Source organism: Meriones unguiculatus, chromosome 6 (assembly GCF_030254825.1).
Source record: "Meriones unguiculatus strain TT.TT164.6M chromosome 6, Bangor_MerUng_6.1, whole genome shotgun sequence".
Classification (NCBI taxonomy): domain Eukaryota; kingdom Metazoa; phylum Chordata; class Mammalia; order Rodentia; family Muridae; genus Meriones; species Meriones unguiculatus.
Window position 1 is genome coordinate 16,512,974 of NC_083354.1, and position 21,280 is coordinate 16,534,253.

General features: G+C 43.2%; 1 protein-coding gene across 4 annotated transcripts in view; it reads right to left on the reverse strand.

The window, feature by feature from the left end:
• The window catches only part of Znf280d (zinc finger protein 280D), an 85,211-nt gene extending 75,260 nt beyond the window's left edge, over positions 1–9,951 (reverse strand). For 2 of the 4 annotated variants that reach the window (XM_060384795.1, XM_060384794.1), the window contains exon 1: positions 9,790–9,948. The gene's annotated coding sequence lies outside the window, so the exon portion shown is untranslated. Of the gene's footprint in view, positions 1–9,789 lie in introns of all 4 variants that reach the window. The other 2 variants (XM_060384796.1, XM_060384797.1) reach the window with 2 other exon arrangements.
• Between the last annotated feature and the right edge of the window lie 11,329 nt (positions 9,952–21,280).

A 21,280-nucleotide genomic window follows, 5' to 3' on the forward strand; every position in this document is an offset into this window, starting at 1 on the left:
GTAACACTAAGAACACAAAGAACGCCAGGCTTCCAGTTCCAAGGGTTAAAAGCTGAAAGTTCAGCCAGTGTGGTGGCTTTCATCCCAGCACTTGAGAGGCAGAGGCAGGCAGATCTCTGAATTGGAAGCCAGCCTGGTCTACAGAGTTAGTTCCAAGACGTCCAGCACTACACACAGAAACCCTGTCTCAAAAAAAAAAAAAAAAAAAAAAAAAACAAGCAAACAGAAAACAAACAAAAGAGCTGAAAGTTCCAAACCCCAAAGTTCACAGGCTGCAACATGGCTTTACGGACCACAGCTTGCTTTGACCTGGACACCTAAAACTGTAAGTCCTAGATCTTAGAGTCTGTAGCCAGAAATCTCTAGTTCTCAGGATATGAGGAATTTGCAATCCCAGACCCAAAGGCTGTTGCACTTCAAACCCAGGAAGCCTAACCCTATTTCCGTTAATGTACAGGCAATTCCACTTGCCTGCTCTCAGGCACCTAGCAATTGCTCATGTCCTCACCAGCCACTGCCAGGTATGGCAGTATGGGCGGTGGATAAAAGGGCCCACCAGCCTCCTCTGATATCTCTCCCTGCCACCTCTGCATGTATGTTCTCTCTCTCTCAGCACCCCCGACCCCATCTCCCTGTCTACACTGCCACTTTCCCCAGTCTCATCCCCTAAGGCTGATGAACTCATCCAGAAGCCATTCTCAAATAAACCTGCCTGTTTTACTTTTCAATTCAGCTTGACTTGGCCACTTTTGTTGGCAGACAAAAACTTTTATTCTGGTGCTCAAACCCGGGAAATGTGGACTCTTCCAGTCCTGACCCTGCCCAGCCATGTGAGACCACTTCTCTCCACCTACTTGTTCAACTTTGAACTCGGTAGTAATCCTTTCCTAGCCATTGCCTAGAAGTACTCCAGCTCTGAGAAACCCAGGATTCTCTGCCAAGCCATGGCTCCACCAGGGCAATCCCATTCAAGAATAAAGACAGTCTTTGTTCTGGAGACCCTTGCAAAGACATCCGATCCAAAGCTACCCCACCCCACCCCCACTGGCTACCACTTAGATGCATTCTAAGTTCTAAGGACGGACACTGCCGGGTTTAAACCCCAATCGCCAGACACCCAGTGGGTGCCTGCTATGAAACGTATCCAAATCGGGACTGTCCCAGAGTCTGCACCCAAAACACCTGATTTCCCTTTGTTCTGTGGCCTGGCCCAAGTAGTCTAAATGGCCAGAAGAGGGCACTCTAGACTTTAGTATTCTCCCTGATCCTGAAAATTCCTGCCGACACATAAGCAACTGGTCTGTTCCCTTAAATCCATGTTTTTGTTTGTTTGTTTTGGGTTTGTTTTTTTTTTTTGGGGGGGGGAACTTCACTCTCATTCCTAACTCCGTAGCCTATGGCTACAGACTCTAAGATCTATGGCTCAAGTCCTACTAACAAGGATGATCACATCAGCAAACCCCCTTGCCTCCTTAGGACTTGGACCAGAGACCCAGCTCTAATCAAGCGGCTGATCTGACCCTCCAGAGGCATGTACAAATCATTTGTCTGTCCAATTCCAAAGTCCAATTCTTGAGTTCATGGTTCTGGTTCTCAGCCTGCCCACGTGGACCACGTGCTCCTCCCTCCTCCTGGTTTTCTGCAGCCAGCCTGAACTAGGCTAAGAGCACTTTCTCTCTTCTTTCATGGACTCAAATTTTATTACAACACCTTAGGCCCACTCGAAGGCCAGAAATTGGCACACCTGATTTCCAAATTCTCACTGCCATAGACAAATAATTCCAAAATACATCTAAACTTGCTCTGCTCTATTCTTAAGGTTCTACTTCCCCACTCTTTAAAAAAAAAAAAAAAGAAAGAAACAAAAACAAAACCTTCATCTCTGATTTCTTTGCACTCTGATCTCAAAGGGAAAAAAAATTCTAAGATTATGCTGTAAACTTTTATCTAAGAACTTATAAGTTGCTCATTGGGTATGATTTTATATATAGATAGATAAATCTGTATACATATGTTTATAGTATAAATATGGCTATATATAATATAAAATATATAAATATGGTTTTATACATAAATCTGCATATATATGGTTATATATATCTGCAAGAAGAGTTGGCTTTAAACTTAAAATAAAAAGCTTATGATTAAAAATCTTTACATGGGTATCTGTATATGTGATTTCAACTCTTATTTAGGGCATATTTATGTGTGTATGTATGTGTGTAACTCAGAGTCAACTCCATATGTGCATGTAATTTGGATGCAACTCATTACATACTAAGAAAAGAAATGTTTTTAAACAGCAACCATGTCAGCCACAGGGCTTGCAACCAGCCTTGTGACTTCAGCATCTTAGGATGACTACATGGCATAAAGCAACAACTGTAAAACTTCTTAGCTGTAATGAACTGTTTATTATTGTATTTCCCTTTAGACTATAAAAGTAACAACAAGACAAATATTTTAGATTGGTATGGATTTTTATGTGATTTTATGTGATGATAGAAATGAAAGGTTATATTTGCTACAACATACAGTATATGTGATTCAACTCTGCTTTACAATATACTGTATATAATGATGAAATTTAAGGTTATAAAGGTCTATTCAAATTAACAAAAGCTAATTTAAGATGTATGTCTAACTACTTATGTTCCTAATTGTTCAACACCAAGCTGCTAAAAATGTTTAATAAATAAGATACATTTAATAATCAAGATCTGCCTGGCGCACACCTTTAATTCCAGCACTGAGGGGGCAGAGGGAGGCGGATAGCTATGAGTTTGAGGCCAGCCTGGTCTACAAAGATCTAAGGAGGTTCACAGCAATACTTGTCTAGCAACTTTGTGTTTGTTAAGCTTTAGTTGTTTGGATAAACTAAAGCATACAGAAAACTACAATGACCTATAGTAGTGCAATTTAGTAGGATCAGTAAAGTTGCTAGTCTCCCTATGGACCTTATCTATGATTAAAAGTTTTGTTTTGTTTTGGTAGAGCTCATTTTCAAAACTATTTGTGGTGTGTAGGCCTCTACCTCTCTTCCAACCTCCCAACCCTAGGTAGGAGAAAGAAGCTTAGAGGGTGGATGGGTCTGTGGGGGATATACCAATCTCCATCAACAGCAAATGCAGCCAGCCTACAAGCTGCTGTGCCCTGAAGCATCTCTATCCTGTCTGCTCCAAACTGCCACACCTTCTATCTCTGGTCTCCCCAAACTGCTACAACATGCCACTGGCCAAACCTGCATGCCACCCCCCCTCTCTTCCTGAGCTCCCAAATTTATATCCCCAGAGTCCTTACTAGGCCACATTCCTCTCCATGTCAAATACTAATTACAGGAATAAGCCTTATTTAACCCCCTGTATATATTTTCAAGGGCAGATAAGTAGAAACAAAGTTTGTCTATTCAAATATACATTAGATAGACAGACGGTATTCAAACACTTCAGAGATCTACAGAATATGGCATTTAAGATGTTTAATAAAGGGCTGGAGAGATGATGGCTCAGAGGTTAAGAACACTGGCTGTTCTTTCAGAGGTCCCTGAGTTCAATTCCCAGCAACCACATGGTGGCTCACAACCATACAAGAAGGTAGAATAATATATAAATAATAATCTTTTTAATTATAAAGTTTAATAAAAAAGCTTTTTGTGATAGACATGACAGCTCTTGACACACCCCTAATCTCCTCCAAAGAAGATGGGCAACACCCAGCAGAAGCTTTAAATGTGGCAGAGCTCGCCATGGTCCTACAAACTGTCTTTTGCCTCAACTGCTGACAGCACACTGTCCAAACTGTGGGCAAGCAGGACACTGGGATGTTGACTGACTCTCTTTGTCTAGGCAAAGTAGGACAGCCCGTCCAAGTTTCCACTTCACAAAAGTCTGTCAGATCTTCTGGGCCTGGCAGCTGAAGATGGATATCCCACCAACCACAGAGGAACCATGAGTGACTGTCCAGGTAGCCAATAAGTCTGTGTTATTTTTAATAGATTCGGAAGCTGCTTGCTCTGCCCTTCCTGTGTACTCAGGTAAAAATTTATCCTTTTCAGGTCTCTGATGGATTTGAAGACTAGAGTAGACTAGTAAAAGATTAATCAGTTTAACAGCAGTGACCAAGATTTCAGGGGCCTTTTCTCAGTCATCTTCAATCAGGGAACAGGCCTCACTCCTAGAGCTACTGGGTCTAGACACAGTTTACCTTGTTAAGAGACTCAAAAAACAAGTTTCAATGTAGCTTTTTACTATTCCTTTATTTAAAGTAACTCACTTCACAGTGATGCTCCCAGTAATAAACTGTCTTATGGTGAATAAATGGATAAGGAAAATGTAGGGTTTTTGTAAGATCTGGGGCTACAGAAGCTTACGTTCTGAGAATCTAAAAAAAGTGGTTTAGGATCTAAGGAGGTATTTTAAGGTTGGTAAATGCAAGTTATGAAGGTTGAAGGATGTGAAAACTTAAATGGGGATAAGAAAGTGACTTAAGATATATAAAAGAAATGAAAAATGCTTCAGGTTCTTTTTCTTCACTATGTTACTGTTGTATTAAGACTTCAAAGTTTAGAACTTTAACATTAATCATTAGGATTCTGGTAAGTTATTAGTCTAACTCTGGTAAAGCCTTCCACTATATATTCCACTATTATAGTCACAAGCTGAAGATTTTAAATTTCCTTTGGTTGTCATCTAAATGTTTTTTATTGTGCTAAGTTTATATACAACCAGTCTTCTGGAAAAAAATTAGAAGCCCCTCTTTCATGGTTTGTAGCCATACTGAAAATCAAAATAAAGCGAGCTTTTCCCTTTCTGCTCCATGGAACATTTGTCTTCCCTGAGCTCACCTTACAGAGTAGTCATATTTTCAACCCAAAACTGTTTTCCACCAGGCACATTGTGATCCCAGCACTAAGGAGGCAGAGGCAGGCGGATTGCTGTGAGCTCGATGCCAGCCTTGTCTACAAAGTGAGTCCAGGACAGCCAAGTCTACACAAAGAAACCCTGCCTTGAAAAAACAAAGAACAACAACAAAACAAAACAAAAACATTTCCTAAGCTTCTACTATGATAAAAAGACATGAGTCTATTGCCCTTTTTCTACAATGTGAGTTTCACTACTGATTGCAAATGATGGTAATGCTAACATGTCTGAAACTTATTTTTTTTGTAAACTTAAAGATTCTTGTTAGCTTCAGGGAATCAATTTGAATCCACCTCTCATGAGTCAAAAGGACCCCAGATAAATACTCCTGTCAACTTCACCTTTTCCCTATTCCCAGAAGGTGGGATCCTTCCCCCCATTTCTCTGGTTTTGGTACTCCCCTCTCAACTACCAAGACCATGGGCCTAAAAGTTTTTGACTGTACACTAAGGAAAAAAATTTTCACCCTAAAATCTTTTATCTTCTGCCCTGGTGTGTGTGAGTGTGAGTGTGGAGACGGAGAAAGAAAGACTCCTTATCTTCTGTCCTGGTGTACGAGTGTGTGTGTGGAGAGAGAGAGAGAGACACTCCTTCAATCTTCTGCCCTGGTGTGTGTGTGTGTGTGTGTGTGTGTGTGTGTGTAGAGAAAGAAACATCCGTTCCAACCTCATGCCAGGTCCAGGGGTTTCCTCAAAATCTGCATCCAGGACAGTTCCAAGGCAGCTAGTCCTAGATGGTCCTGCAAAGTCTGGACAGTGAGTGACACTGCCTGCTCTTCCCAAACTTGGCCAGCATTCCAGTTTTTTGAGCCACCAATAGTGATGCTCAGTCCCAGCACGATTACGAGGACCCTTATTCATTTATTGTCAACAAAAGGTTAGGACATTGGGCTTCAAACTGGGGACCCTGTTAATATGCAGCTGACTCCACTAGCCTGCTCTCAGGGACCTTGCAATTGTTTACGTCATCATCACCTGCTGCCACCAGGCACACTGGGTGTGCGCTGTGGATAAAAGGACCCACTAGCCACCCCAGATCTCAATCACGTGTGTGCGTGCTCTCTCTCTGCATTTCTCTCTCCCTGTTGTACATACTCTTTCTTTCTCTGGTCCCCCCTCCCTGTCTGCATGGCTCATAGTCTCATCCCCTGAGGCTGTTCCCAAATAAACCTACCTTTTTGTTACTGTTGTTTTTTGTTTTGTTTTACTTTTTAACTCAACTTGAATTGGCTTATATCACTGGTGGAGAAAACCTATTGTAAGCCTTTGTTGTCCCTGAGAAGGACAAAGAGGCCAGGGAGGCTGGAACACATCATGGAAGGCAGCAGACAGCATCGCAGTAAGGAGTTATCTGGCTCAGAGTCCAACCATGCTAGTGCTCAGGAACTCTGAGAAATGGTACCCACAACCAAAAAGACCTTTTCGAACATTTTACTGAGACGTGGGAGGTGTTGGTAGCATAGATGAAATGTCCCTTAGTTTTACTATACTCTGAATATTAAAAAAACTCCAAAACAAATGCCAGTAAGGCCAGCAGGTAAAAGGGCCTGTCACCAAACCTGAGAACCTGAGTTCAATCCCCAGGACTCACAGTGGAAGGAGACAACGGAGGGAACTCATGAGGTATCATATATGTGTATACACACACACACACACACACACACACACACACACAGAGGAAATAATACTATAATAATTTTTAACTCTGTGAGGCTGAGGCAAGCAGATCTTTGTGAATTTGAGGCCAGCCTGGTCTACAAAGTAGGTACAGGACAACCAAGACTACACAGAGAAACCCTGTCCCAAATAAAACAGCAACAATAAATCTAAAGTGTTTGATACTATAAACTGTGGTTATGAACTGTGATAGCCTAATACACACACACAAAATGTGTTTTTAGTTTCTCTCAAAAGGAAATTGAAAAGCTAGCCAGGTGTGGTGGTGTAAACCTGTAATCCTAATACTCAGGATAGCTACACAACAGGATCTTCCTCTACTTAGAGGCCAGCCTAGGCTACCAAAAAGACTTTTTCTCAAAGACAAAAAAAAAACCAAAACAACAACAAAAAACTGCTTTGCAAAAATGAACCAAAAGTCTAAACAGACAGTTTTTAATATAAATTACCACATAATTCAAACTATTGCTTCAATCATGATTTAAAACAATTTGAAGCTGAGCATACTGGTACACACATGTAATCCCAATATTTAGAAGCCTGAAGCAAGAGGATCATAACTTTGAGGCTAGCCTGGGCTTCATAGCAAAACCCAATCTCCAAATGAAGGGGGGAAAACTGATGAAAAGAAAGTATTTTTATTCCTCACAGAAAGGGGGAGCTATTAAAAATTATAAAATTTATTTTAATATTTTATAAATTTCTCATCTTACCAAAGTACTTCTGAAGTAAATCACAATAAATGTCCTGTCACCTAAAACTGTGTTAATGTAAAAAAACCCTATTACTTTAATTTATATTGAAAAAATGTTTTACGTAGTTATAAATTGTCTATTGACTAAATAAATTACTAAATTACTACTTGCCTATATCAGTGTATTAATTATTCTTTTACTCTTTTCTACTAGAAAATGTAATGTTGAGCAGAAAAACACTGGGCTGAAGGAGTGGCATACTAGGCAGGCTTAAACCAGTGAGAAGGGAGATTCTGAGATTTATGGTACCCCATATCAGGGCTCACTAATGCTACAAGAATCCAAAATTTCAAAGGCAACACGTTCTCATGTTTCCAACTGTTCTCTCCTTACCTCTTATATGGTAGAAACAATTCCAAAGTTTGTTTGTTTGTTGCTGTTGTGTGAGACAAGGCCTCACTACACCCCCCTGCTTGCCTAGTCTACTTCGCCTCCCAGAGTGCTGAGGTTAAAAGCATGCCCTACCACACCTGGCCAAAGCTGACTAAGCTGAGTATACTTTTACTCCCCAAAAATGCTCTTCTCCCTAATGCAACTCACTCCTAGAGGGCTTCTCCCCTCTAGTTTTTCAGAGATGAAGGTAAATTCATACTAAACACTAAAATCATGCCACAGATTACATGCTAACTGCAAAAAGGAAAAGTTTCAATGGTCAACATTTTAACTTATAGACCAAATCTAGCATTAATAATAGTATACTGTCTCTTCACAGTTTATAATATGAAGTATTCCACATGATTTCTAAAACACTGTTAAAATTATATATATTAAGCCTGAATGTATTCAAGCCTTTTAGTCTTAACTTTCAGGCTTTTAGCAAATATTCTGATTTTTCTTGGGTGTGCCCATGGTATTATGTTACAGTATAAAGAAAAATGGCCTTTATCTTTTATTTACTGGTACACATATCCAGGACATCTTCAACAAGCACTCATGTTCAACAGAGTGAGACAAAGCAAATGTGGCAAAATGCTTACAAGCATTCACACTAGGTGGTAGGCATCTCAATGAGCTATAGCCAACTCCCAATATGCTTGAAAAAAAAATCACTAATCACAACCAAAGATAATGATCTCAGAAATTAAAATGTTAAAGAATGGCAAATTAAAGAGAAATTCTTTAACATGGAAGCCTAGCCTCCTTGCCTACCCTCACACATCTCATGGCAATGAAAATGGGGCATTCAACAGTGAGGTGAGCACTGAATGAGGAGTCACAAAACTAACCCAAGGTTCTGTTAATTGGCCTTAGTAGCCAAGTGTTCGCATCGTCGTCTGAAGCTGACTTTCCAAACAGCTCTGCCAACAAAAGGGCCAAAGGAATACAGTAAGAGATTCAAAGGCAAGAAACAATAACAATGGTGTTAGCGCAGATGCTGGACCGTCAAAGGCACCGGGTCCTCAAACTAGTCCCTCCACCATCCTATTGTTTACATCCAAACAGCCAGAGTCGGTGCAGTCATCTCCCAGAGCAAGATACCTTACAAATGCCAAGAGAAGGCTTTTGTACTTTCAAACTCAACTTCCCTCGTGTGACTTTATGCTTAAGGGCACTAAAAGCCGTACAAGTATTTGGGTGATCCGGTCCAAACTTGGGAACAATAAAGCCAAACGTTCCAGTATGGCAGACTTAACATAGAAAAACACATCTTCGCCCAGCCGAAGGTCTCTCCATGCTCGCGGCAGGTTAACGTCCTTTTTCTTTTTTTGTTTCCTCTCTCTAGCATATTTCTTTCTTAATGCGTTACAACTGCAGGTGAGTCGTGGACAACATCTCTTGAGCAGTGCGATCACTCGTTTGTGGTTTTATTAAGTGAAACCCACAAAGCTGGGCTGGGAAAAAAAAAAATCTGTCCCGACTCGCTTCTCCTCCAAGCCCTTCTCGCGGAGACAATAACGGGACTTGTATGGCAGAGCGGGGACAAAAAAGGAGCTCGTCTAGCCTAAAGGCAGGGCCTCGGCGGCTGCTCCTGCCAACGCCATTGGGGTTCAGCTCTCGGGTGGAGAAGGGTCGAGCGGGCGGTGGCGTGAGGAGCTCGGGTCCCCGCTACACACACCCGCGGACGGGGTACAAAGGGCCGAGCGGGAGTCGCCTCCTGGGAACAAGGCCCGGCCGGGGAGGGAAGGCCGCGCGGACCCGCGCAGCGGCGAGGCGGCCGGCCGAGGCCAAGGCCGAGCGGCGCGGACGACGGGGCCTCCGTGCAGGCCGGGCCGCCTGGCCTCGCCTGGCCTCGCCGCGCCGGGATGCCCTCCCGCGCCGGGCCCGGCAAGATGGCGGGCCGGCCCCACGCGCAGACGGCCCCTGCCCGGCCGGGGCGCTCCCGGCCGCCGCGCCGCGGCCCAAGACCCCCCAGCCTGCGCCCCCGGAGTGCGGCGGCGCGGCCGCGCGGGAGGGCCTTCGCGGGCGGGCGGGCGGCCGCGCGGGGCGGGGGGCGCTTACCGTGAGCGGAGCGGCTCGGCCTGACTGGAGCCCTGAGGAGGAGGAGAAAGAGGAGGAGGAGGAGGCGAGGGAGGAGCGCGGGCCGGACGCCGCAACCGCCGCGGCGCCCATCGCGGAGCGGGCTGCCGGGCCGCCGCGGTGGGGGAGGGGGGGCGTCGCGAGCCCCGGCGCGTTGCCTCATGGGTAGGCTGCGGGTCGGCCTCGCGCGTCCGCGCTCCCAGGCCTTCCCGCCAACGCGGGAGGCGAGCGCGGGCATGTGCGCCGCCGTCGCGAGGCCGGCGGGGGGTCTCGGCCAGCTAGGCCTCGGTGCTCGAGTTCGGGCCTGAGGCTTGCGGGTGCTCAGCCACGGGTTCGCACCTCCCGTGCGCGAGGGTTCAAGGGCACGAGTGTACGGGGGGGGGGGGGGGGGGGAGGGTCCATATTGAATTTTTGGATGCATGCTTTTGTTTGAGTATCCTTTTCTTTGCTGCCCTTGCAGGAGTGGCCTGTAATTGGAAAGGGAAACAAAATGGCCGATGGATGTCTAAGAACACTTTGTGAATCAGATCCACGAGGAAACTGTCTCCGTGCTATGCCCGAAATGTAGATGGACATTTGTGTGTTTTCACGATATCAGATTTTTTTTTTTAATAACAGTAAAGTCATGGGGGCTGGAGGGATGCGCAGTAGGTAACAGCCCTTGTTGCTTTTCCACAGAGCCCTGGTTTGGTTGGTTGTGTCCAGGTCTTAAGGTAGACCACCAGGAGCCGGACCACTGTGCAAGAGCAAAGAGCTTTATTCAGGCTTAAGCTCGGTTTTTCCACCACCAACAACACAATGGAACAGGGAGGAGAGCCCAGAGCAGCTACAGGGCAGGGTTTTTATTTGGGGGTTGAGCAAGAACCTGAATTTCCAGTTTAGGATTTCCAGTTACAGGATTGGGTGACATTCAGCAAGGGCAAGCCTGTTACAAAGTGATTGGCTAACTAACATTGTTACAAAGTGATTGGCTGGCTAACATAACTAACTTTGAGCTGGTTATCTATTGACCTCAGGAATGTTAGGTGAGTGGGCTGCCCAGCAGAGATGCCCCAACTGAGATAAGATACCTTCTCATTCTTGTGGTTACCTCCAGGCTCTTCCTTGGGTAGGGAATTTATGGTTTTCTAATTCCTGGAATTGGTGACCTATGGCCCAGTTCCTGGGACTGATGACTTTTGGGGGAGGGTGCCAGGCCTGGTCCTTTCAGGTCCAAAGCACCCACATGGCTGCTCCCAACTGTCTGTAACAGTTCCAGGGGATCTGACGCCCTCTTCTGGCCTTGGAAGGTAATAGACAAATGCACAGACATGCAGACAAAACGCAAACATAAAATGAATAAAAAACTATGAGAATTTCATTAGCTACCTCCTACCAAGTAGCCTCTATTTCCATAAATAGGGAGCTGTTGGCAATCACAACTTCTTGTATTACAGACTTAATTACTAACAATACATTTCACACATAGAGAATGGCTACAGAGGTTTAAAGAAGCCACAGAAGATTTCAAAGAGGACAAAAGCAGAGAGCTGATATATATGTAAAGTGAGTCACTGCAGGTGTTTAGGAAAGGTATCTGGGAACCCAGGAGGAGGCCCTCAGAGCCTGCTCTGTAGGACAGGACTATGGAGACCTAGAATCAGGCAAGGAGCAAAACCCATCAGAAAGATAGACGTAGGAGTTGTCCGCGTATCTCCTTGAAACACACACTTAGTAGACAGGTAGGCAATGCAGTGTTAGGTGCCTGTACTAGTCAGGGTTCTCTAGAGTAACGGAACTTACAGAATTAGTCTCTCTACGTACATAGAACAGGGATTTATTAGAATGACTTACAGCGATCCAACCAATCCAATAATGGCTGTCTATGAACAGAAAGTCCAAGAATCCAGTAGTTACACAGTCCAGGCTGCATGTTTCAGATGGTCTTCAGCATGCTGTGGAATTCCGAAGGAGTAGGCTGTAATGCCAGGAAAGGAAGAGAATTGCTAGCACAGTGAGGGCAAGCAAGCAGAAAGCAATAGCTTCCTTTTTCTGTGTCCTTAAATAGGCTTCCAGCAGAAGGTGTGGCCCAGGGTAGAGGTGGGCTCCCCCAGCTCAAATGATCTGAATTAAAGGTGTGTCTTCAGGTCAGAGAGTTGGCTGGGAGGGTAAGAGCACTGGCTGTTCTTTCAAAGGTCTTGAGTTCAACCTCCAGCAACCACATGGTGGCTCAGAACCACCATGAGCTGGTGGCATCTTCTGGCCTCCAGGCACGCATGCAGACAGAATACTGTGTAATAAATTAAATAAAGCTATGTCTTCCTATCTCAAAGATCCAGATTGGAAGTGGATCTTCCTACTTCCAATTAAGCAAAAACCCCTCCCAGGTGTGCCTCCATTTTTGGATTTTAGTTCATTCCAGACATAGTCAGGTTTATAAGCAAGAATAGCCTTAACAATGCCCATCCTTTTATGATCCAAGAGGCACAGTTGCTTCCTTCATTGATCTGGTGTTCTACAAATTCTCAGGACTAGTAATTTCTATTGACTTTTAGTATGCTTACCTGTTCATATGTTCCTAATCCAACTTATAGGAGCTGCATTTTGACTTGAACGTGTAAATTATTTATCTGTCCTCCTCAGTGGGGTGAGAGTGGCCGTGGCACTCACTTTCAAAACGTTTTTATTTTCTCTAAGTTTATTTACTTTACATCCCAAGGGTGTCCTTCCTCTCTTCCAAGTCCCTTCTCCCCCTCTTCTCCTTTCCCTCTCCTCCTCCCTCCCCCCCAAAAAGGGAGCCTCCCCACCCCTTACCTCCCTGTCAACCCTCCCCAGCACATCAAGTCACATCAGGATTGAGCATATCCTCATCCACTGAGGCCAGGCAAGGCAGCGCTGCTGGGGGGAAGTGATCCAAAAGCAGACAATAGAGTCCATGTTAGAAACAGCCCTCCCCCCCACACACACACACCCTCGGGCAACCCACGTGAAAAACAGGAGACCTAGGTCCAAATCATGCATGCTCCTTATTTGATGTCTCAGTCTCTGTAGGCCCCTGTGGGTCTAGGTTTAGGTTAGTTATCTCTCTTGGTCTTCCTGTGAGGTTCCTGCCCCCTCTAGGTTCTTCCATCTTCCCCCCAACACTTCCACAAGACACCCCTGCCCCACCCCCACACTGTGCTTGGCTGCAAATCCCAGCATCTGTCTCGGTCTGCAGCTAAGTGCAGCCTCCTAGAAAGCAGTCATGTTAGGCATAGCAGAGCATCAGTATTAGTGTCAGAGGCTGGCTCTCTACCTTGGGTAGGTCTCACGTTGGGCCAATTATTGGTTGCATGTTACCTCAATCTCTGTTTCCTCTTTATCCCTGAACTTCTTGAAAGCAGGGTAATTTCTGGATGAAAGTTTTTGTGGGTTGGTTGTCATTCCCCTCCCTCCACTAGTCCTGCCTGGCTAGGAGGTGGTCACTTCAGTCTCCATGTCCCCCTCCCCATTAGGAACCTCAGCTAGAGTCACACCCATATCCTCCCAGGAGCCTACCCTGTCAAAGAAATGGTCCCTCTCAGTTTCCCTTCTTGTTCCCAGCCCTCTTACCCCTCTACCCCAGATCTCCCCACATCTGATCTCCACCTTGTTTCCCTCCCCATTCCATCTCCTGCCCAGTTCCCTCTCTTCATCCACTTCTGCTGTCTATTTTAGTTCCCCTTCTGAGTGACGTTCCAGCACTCTTCCATGGGCCCTCCTTGTTACTTAGCTTCTTTGAGTCTGAGGATTGTAGAATGGTTATCCTGTACTAGACGTATAATATCTGCTTATAAGTGAGTACATACCATGTATGTCTTTCTGGGTCTGGATTACCTCACTCAGGATGATATTTTCTAGTTTCTTCTATTTGCCTGCAAATTTTCATGATTTCCTTGTTTTTAATAGCTGAGTAGTATTCTACTGTGTAAATGTACCACAATTTCTTCATGCATTCTTTGGTTGAGGGATGTCTGGGTTGTTTCCAGATTCTGGCTATTACAAATAAAGCTACTATAAATATAGTTGAGTAAATGTCCTTGATTTATGGTGGAGCATCTTTGGGGCATATGCCCAGGAATTATACAGTATGGCTGGGTCTTGAAGTAGAACTGTTAACAATTTTCTGAGAAAGTTTCAGATTGATTTCCAGAAAAGTACTAGTTTGCACTCCCACCAGCAATGGAGGAGGGTTCCCCTTTCTCCACAGCCTCGCCAGCATGCGTTGTCACTTGAGTGTTTGATCTTAGCTGTTCTGACTGGTGTAAGATGGAGTCTTAGAGTTGTTTTGAGTTGCATTTCTCTACGTGCTGACATTCAGTTAGACCAGCACCATTTGTTGAAGATGCTTTCTTTTTTCCATTGTATGGGTTTGGCTCCTTTGTCAAAATCCAAGTGCCTATATGAGTGTGGGCACTTGATTTATTTCTGGGTCTTCAGTTCAATTCTACTGATCAACCTGTCTGTTTCTATGCCAATACTATGCAGGTTTTATTACTATTGCTCTGTAGTATAGTTTGAAATCAGGGATGTTCTTTTATTGTACAGAATTGTTTTTGCCATCTTGTGTCTTTTATTTTTCCATATGAAGTTAATGGTTGCTCTTTCCAGGTCTGTAAAAAATTGTGTTAGAATTTTTATGGGAATTGCATTGAATATGTAAATGGCTTTTTGTAGGATAGCCATTTTTACTATGTTAATCCTACCAATCCACAAGAATGGGAAATCTTTCCATCTTCTAAAATCTTCTTCAATTTCTTTCTTCAAAGACTTGAAGTTATTGTCATACAGGTTTTTCATTTGCTTGGTTAGAGTTACATCAAGATATTTTATACTATTTGTAGCTATTGGGAAGGGTGTTGTTTCCCTAATTTCTTACTCAGCCCTTTTGTCACTTGTATAAAGGAGGGCTACTGACTTTTTTTGTGTCAGGAACTTTTTAGATTTAACATTTTATTTGACTGATGTATTGATTTCAATTGTATCTTCTTCACCTGAGATTTCTTCTTCTATCTCTTGCATTCTGCTGGTGATGCTTTTTTTCTCTAGTTCCTGTTCTCTTCCCTACATTTTCCATCTCCAGAATTGCCTTAGATTGTGGTGTTTTGTTTTGTTTTTATTGCTTCTATTTCCATTTTTAGGTCTTGGGAAGTTTTATTCACTTCCTTCTTCTGTTTGGTTGTATTTTCCTATATTTCTTTAAGGGATTTATTCAATTTTTTCACCTGTTTGATTGCATTTTCCTGCATTTCTTTAAGGGATTCATTTTTTCTTTTAAGGCATTTATCATTTTCATAAGCTCAGATTTAAGATCATATTCTTGTTCTTCCATGTGATAGTATCTTCAGGGCTTGCTATGGTAGGATAGCTGGGTTTGGTGGTGTCATATGGCCCTGGGTTTTGTTGCTTGGGTTCTTGTGCTGATCTCTATAGACATTTGGTTGACTCTGGTGTTAGCAGGCCTGGTGGTCTCTGATGGTAGTAGGTCTCTAAGGTTTTAGGGAGAGCTTGTAGTCCCATATGGCCACAGTCCTCTGGTTTACCTGCTGCTCCCTGATCCATGCTAGTCTATGGGGCTGCAGATCAGGGTGGGTCCTGGGAACTGGGGTGTGGGGTGCACAAGGGAAGTGGAGTGCAGAGGGCCCTGGGCAGACCTCAACACTGCTGCTGGTGGGCTGTGGCAGACCAGTAGTGATAAATAAATAAAAATGAAAATAAATTTAAAATATTGGTCTGCTTCACAGATATGTGTACAGATATATGTACAGATAAAATATGGTGTCCTTTCTGCTTCTGCATTTGTACTCAAGACTGAGCCAATCAGGGCAAGGCACAGCTTGATCAGAACACTGTTAGCTCTCAATGACGACAGTAGCCTAACTTTCAAGTGTGAACAATACTTAAATTCCACACTGACCAGTCAAATAACAGATCTTACAAACCTGTCTTCTTATTTTGATTAAGTTTCTTCTCTACAACTCTAAACTTTCTGCAGATATTCCTCATCAGTGTAGCCAACATGCTGATTATTTTTCCAGATTAAGTCTTCCCAAGAAAAACGTTTGAATGATTTTTTTTAAGATTTATTTATTTGTTATTTATACATTGTTCTGCCTGCATGTACAGCTGCACACCAGAAGAGGGCACCAGATCTCATTATAGATGGTTGTGAGCCACCATGTGGTTGCTGGGAATTGAACTCAGAACCTTTAGGAAGAACAGCCAGTGCTCTTAACCTTTGAGCCATCTCTCCAGCCCCATTTGAATGATTTTGATTACTGCATCCTTAAAACCCCCCTTTGGCTGCTAGTAGCAGTAGCAATGGGGCACTGGGGACTCAGTCAGGTAAAGATGTGATATTTTTTTTAACTGTCCCCCAGAAAAAAATTCAGGATGAGCCATTATAAGACAGAATTGGAGTTTATTAGGAAGAAGTTTAACACACATTCAATCATAGGGCTAAAAGAGAGAGGAGGACTTAGAGAAAGGTAGTACAAGTATTGGAAGTAGTAAAATAATAAGCTCAAGAGACTAGTGGGGAAAAAAGGACTTTTAAACATACAATTACACATAAAGGGATGCTAGTATAGGAAAAAAAAACCCACTGGAATATTGATTTGGCACAAGACAGTGGTTTTTTAAATTCTCCAATCATGAAAAATTTCTGTTCTCCTATAACCCTAAACTTCCACTCCTGCCAAATTCTCCATCTCATTGGCCGAGGACACAAAACCTCATCCAGTGAACAGTCTGAAGCTTAGACTGCACTCCCGCAATGCTGGTTCAGTCACAGACCTTTCTGACAGAGCTTTGCTATAGCCAGTCATAGCTTTGGAAAGAAGGTCCTATTGAAAATGGACTGTAACAATCTATTTCCTACAATAGTGTATATGAGCTCCATACTCCAGTGCCAGGAATGGAAGGGTGTTACTGGATGCTGGGAGGCTGAAGAGAATTCAAGAAATTACAGGTAGATTGGGCACGACTTATTTGCCAGCCCACATGTCTCTAGACATGCAGCTGCATCAAGCACTCTGGCACACAAAAGTAACATGGGCCAAGAACAGGTAGACACAGACATGCCTGTGCACAGAGACTTAGATACAGGCCTATAGGCAGGCTAGTCTAGGCAAATGCCAATGCTTGGACATCAAGACAGAATCACACACACACACAAATAGCATTCTGCCAGGAATAGTGAACTACAGATTATATCATTGTCCCGCTGTTTACTTTTGGGTTCCCCATATATCCAATATGAGTCATCTTGCGCTTACTCATTACCATCCACTCCTCACACCCCTTACCAGAGTTTAGCAATAGCCATCCTGGTCCATGCTGAGTATCTGTTATCAGGGCTATGTTGTCTAAACACAAGCCAACAAGTACAGTCCTCTGTTCCTAACACATAACAAGAGCAAAAGATTAGGCTTTTTAGGAAAGTCATGACTGAGAGTCTTTAAAGAAGCCATATATATCATTTTTTGGTATAGCTACATGTCAAGAGCTTGCTAAGGAACCTTTTCATTTTGAGGAAATGAGATCATAGGGTGGTTTCTGATATACACTGGATGGGATCGCAGCTGAGAAGGTAAAACTCTGGCTCACTTGGTTTTGTAAGAGAAGCTAAAATATTTTTACTATAAACAAAGAATTAAACTTGTTTGTGAGATGCCAGGAAATCCTCAGGAAAAGAATGAGCCAATGCTTGAAGGTTACATAGGCTTAGGCCTTGAGTATGGCTCATTCCTACGTTAACATTTCTAATCTGTAAAAGTAATGTTTACTCGCCAGATGTCCCGGAAGCTTCTAGCCTCCATACAATCTAATCTAGGCCTAAAATGTTTTTATCCTCTGAGACTTACTGTTGAATAAGCTTGCCCTTCCTAGCTCTTTCTGAACTCTGGTTGACTGGTTTAACTCAGCTCTTCTGGCTCACAGTCCCTCCAAGCTGATTAATTCAAACTGGCTTCCGACTGAATTGCTCTTCGTGGCCTTATACTAACTATGGCAATCAGGCTCTTTCTCATTCTCTGGCTCATTCTGTCTTCACCTGTGCCTGGCTTGTTCTCTCTTCAACCTGTCTCTGTAAGGTTGCTCTCTCTATCTCTCAAGTCCTCTCTTCTTATGAGAGCTGGCCATATCCTATCCTGTCAGATCTTTCTCTGATTTGTCACTTTGTCTGACTTTCAATTAGACATCACTTTCAAAACATGGGTGCTTCCTTCTACAAAACTAACTTTATGCTATGCATGGTGGTACACACTTTTAATCCCAGCATTCAGGGAGGCAGAGGCAGGTGGAGCGCTGTGAGTTCGAGGCTAGCCTAGTCTACAAAAGACTACAGGGAAACCAAGACTACACAGAGAAACCCTGTCTGGAGGGTAGGGGGGGTTAGAACCAACTATCTTTACCTTCAATATTCAGGATTAAAGGTGATTGTCTGCATTCTAGCTAGATTACACAGACCCAGAAGGTCTTTGGATGAGATAAGAGCAGACATGTTGCTGGATTAAAATTCCTCTACACTAATCTGAAAATGTCTTTATATAAGAAGAATCTCATATTTATGTTGCCAGCCTTCACAGAAAATCTTGTTGATTTGTGGAGTTCGTGATTCTCGGGAAGAAACTTTACCAGACTCAAGGTCTTTCCTGCTTCTAGAATCCCCCTTCTCGGCTCTCTTGATTCACTTCCCATACCTCCCTCTTGTTTCTCAGAGCTGTGCTTCCACTAACCACTAACACGTTTACACCTCTCTTATATGCCATCTCTTCAACCCTGGGTACCCACACAGTACTCACACTCCTTATGTGTTAATGTGGACACACACACCCCTTATTGATTGTAATGGATACAACTTTCCAGATTCTGTCTCACAATTCTTTTGTCTTCCCCCATTCAGTTTGGGGACAGAATTTCTAAGGCATATTAAAATTGGGAGATATTTTAAGTTTTTCTCCCCCCCCTTTGCTATTGTTGTGCTTATGTTGTTATAAGATTTCAGAAGTTCAGGACTTTGATGTTGATCAATAGAGTTCTGATAAGTTGATGGAGCACTGACTGTTTATTATTCAGTCACCAGCTCGAGATTTTAATTTCCTTTGGTTGTTTTCTAAAGATAGATTTAAAGATGCTTCTCATCATGCTAAAAACATCTGTTTAATGTGTATATATGACCAAAAAGCCATAGTCTTCACTATGGTATTCTTAATATCTGCCATTTCTGGGGTAGACTTTGACACAGGAATATCTTACACCTATTCCTTCTAGTTGCTTTGTTAAGAAAAATCCAAGCATCCAGGGTTTAGCACTAAAGCCATTAATATATTTCTGTCTAACTTTCCATTATTACATGGAGATGGAGGCTAAAAGTAGTTGCTAAATGTATAAAAGATGGCTGAGCTCCTTTGATGGCTGATTACCAACAGGGCCCACAGTTAAAATGTTAAGAGTTTCAGATTGTGGACACACTTAAGTTGTCTATAAAGGATACAGAACAAACAGCTAACTGGTGCCCATTCCGTTGGATATAGTTTTACCTGTTACTCTCAAAATGTTGTTATATTAGATTTGCTGATATGTTACTTTTCTGAGTTTTTTAATATATATTTCCTTTTGTATACCAAAAATTCATCTGAGTTTCAGGAAATCAAGAAGTCATGAGACATAGCTCAAACGGATCCCAGATGAGGTTTTCCTTGATCTTGGGATTCCTCACTTTTCACATTTAATAGACAAATCTTAACTTCTGTCTCTAGTCTGAATGTCTCAGCAGATTTTCACTTGTTTGACTCTATTTGGGATCAGCTATGGACTGCAAGCTGAAATTTGGACTTGCTGGAAGCTGACATGATTGCTCCCTGCCTCTTCAGGTGGATCAGCTAAACAGACACTTCTGAGAACTGCCCCATTGCCCAGCCTTTGACTGGCATTTCAGCCTTCCTAGCCCCTGATGCCAATGGTCCTATTGTCAGTACTGAAGCAGTTTCAGAAAACAAGACCCTTGGCCCCAAATCCCACCTAGCAGGCTGAAATGCTAAGTCAAAAGGGGCTCCCTGACATTAGCTATTATCTTGGGATCTGCTTAGCTGGAATAGAAACTAGTATTGCAGCAACTAGACTAAAAGCCTGGAGAGACCCTAGAGGAAAAAAAAAAAAAGATTCCAGAAGATGGTTTGAATCCTGGGATAATAGTATAATATAGGGCTTACTACCCCTACATCCACCCTGAAGGGACCCCTACTCATTTTGATTTTTACCTTTGTATTTTGTATTTGTATTTTAAATCGCTTGATGGCTTTCATGAAGGAATACGTGAGAGCAATATAGCTAATGGTACTCAGACCCCATTACGGAAAGGTAAATTTGGAGGACTGACTCCAGGGGTCATATTGGCAAGACCCAAGATTGGGTCTTCAAATGATCAAGAGAAGGGGGGAATGAAAGACCAAATCAGTGGGTATTGTTTTAAGACTAGCTAGGTGGAGACATGTCCAGTAATGCCCTGAGGGGAGGAACTAGACTTACTGCATTCTTTCCCTGCCCTCTAGTTATACAGTTGCTAGGAAACCGGCCCAGAACTGTTTGTAGTCTTGGCACCTAAAGTGGACCAGTCATTTCAAAAGTCAGTTTCCCTTACCTAATCATGTAATGCCAAAGGATATATGTCACTGCTGGTGGTTTTTTCCCTTAAAAACTCTGTACCCCTAGACCTCGGGGATGCATTCCTCTCCTGTTTCCACAGGAGATTTGTGTCCCATGTTCGAATGCGTATATAATTTAAAAAACCTCATGTATTTACAGCGGAGTCTATTTATTCCTGGTCTTTTGGGGTTCGCGAACTGGACATAACAGCTTAATGCTATCCTCCTAAAACAGGTCTGCACTGGTCCTGACCTGCTGTTTTTAGAATAAAAACCGGGGCTCCAGCAGCCCCAACAAAATAGGCTGAGCCACCCACCCTAGTGTACCAATCAAAGAGATAAGTAATTATGAAAAACCAAGAAAGATTTGTTGTGTGGCCACATTGGAAAAGGAACAGATAAAATTATTTAGTGGCACCCCTCCCAAAGTCCATCTTTGTAGTACTAAAATGAGCCTTAAACTCTTCAACAGAGGAAGAACTGTGGCAAGGGACAGGTGTACACACAATTAAGCAGCCCTGGATGTAGTCTTACTGTTTAGTCTAGCTCGGTGGTTCTCAACCTTCCTAATGCTGCAACCCTCTAATATAGTTTTCATGTTGTAGTGACACCCAACCCATAAAATTATTTTTGTGCTACTTCATAACTATAATATTGCTACTATTATGAACTGTAATGTAAATATCTGATATGCAGGATATCTGATCTGTGAGCCCCGAAGGGGCTGTGACTCACAGGTTGAGAATCACTGGTCTAGCTCCTGCATGGTGGTCTGAGGATCTTCTTACTACTTTCAAGGGAAAGCTGATTTTTCAGCAGACGATCACTTC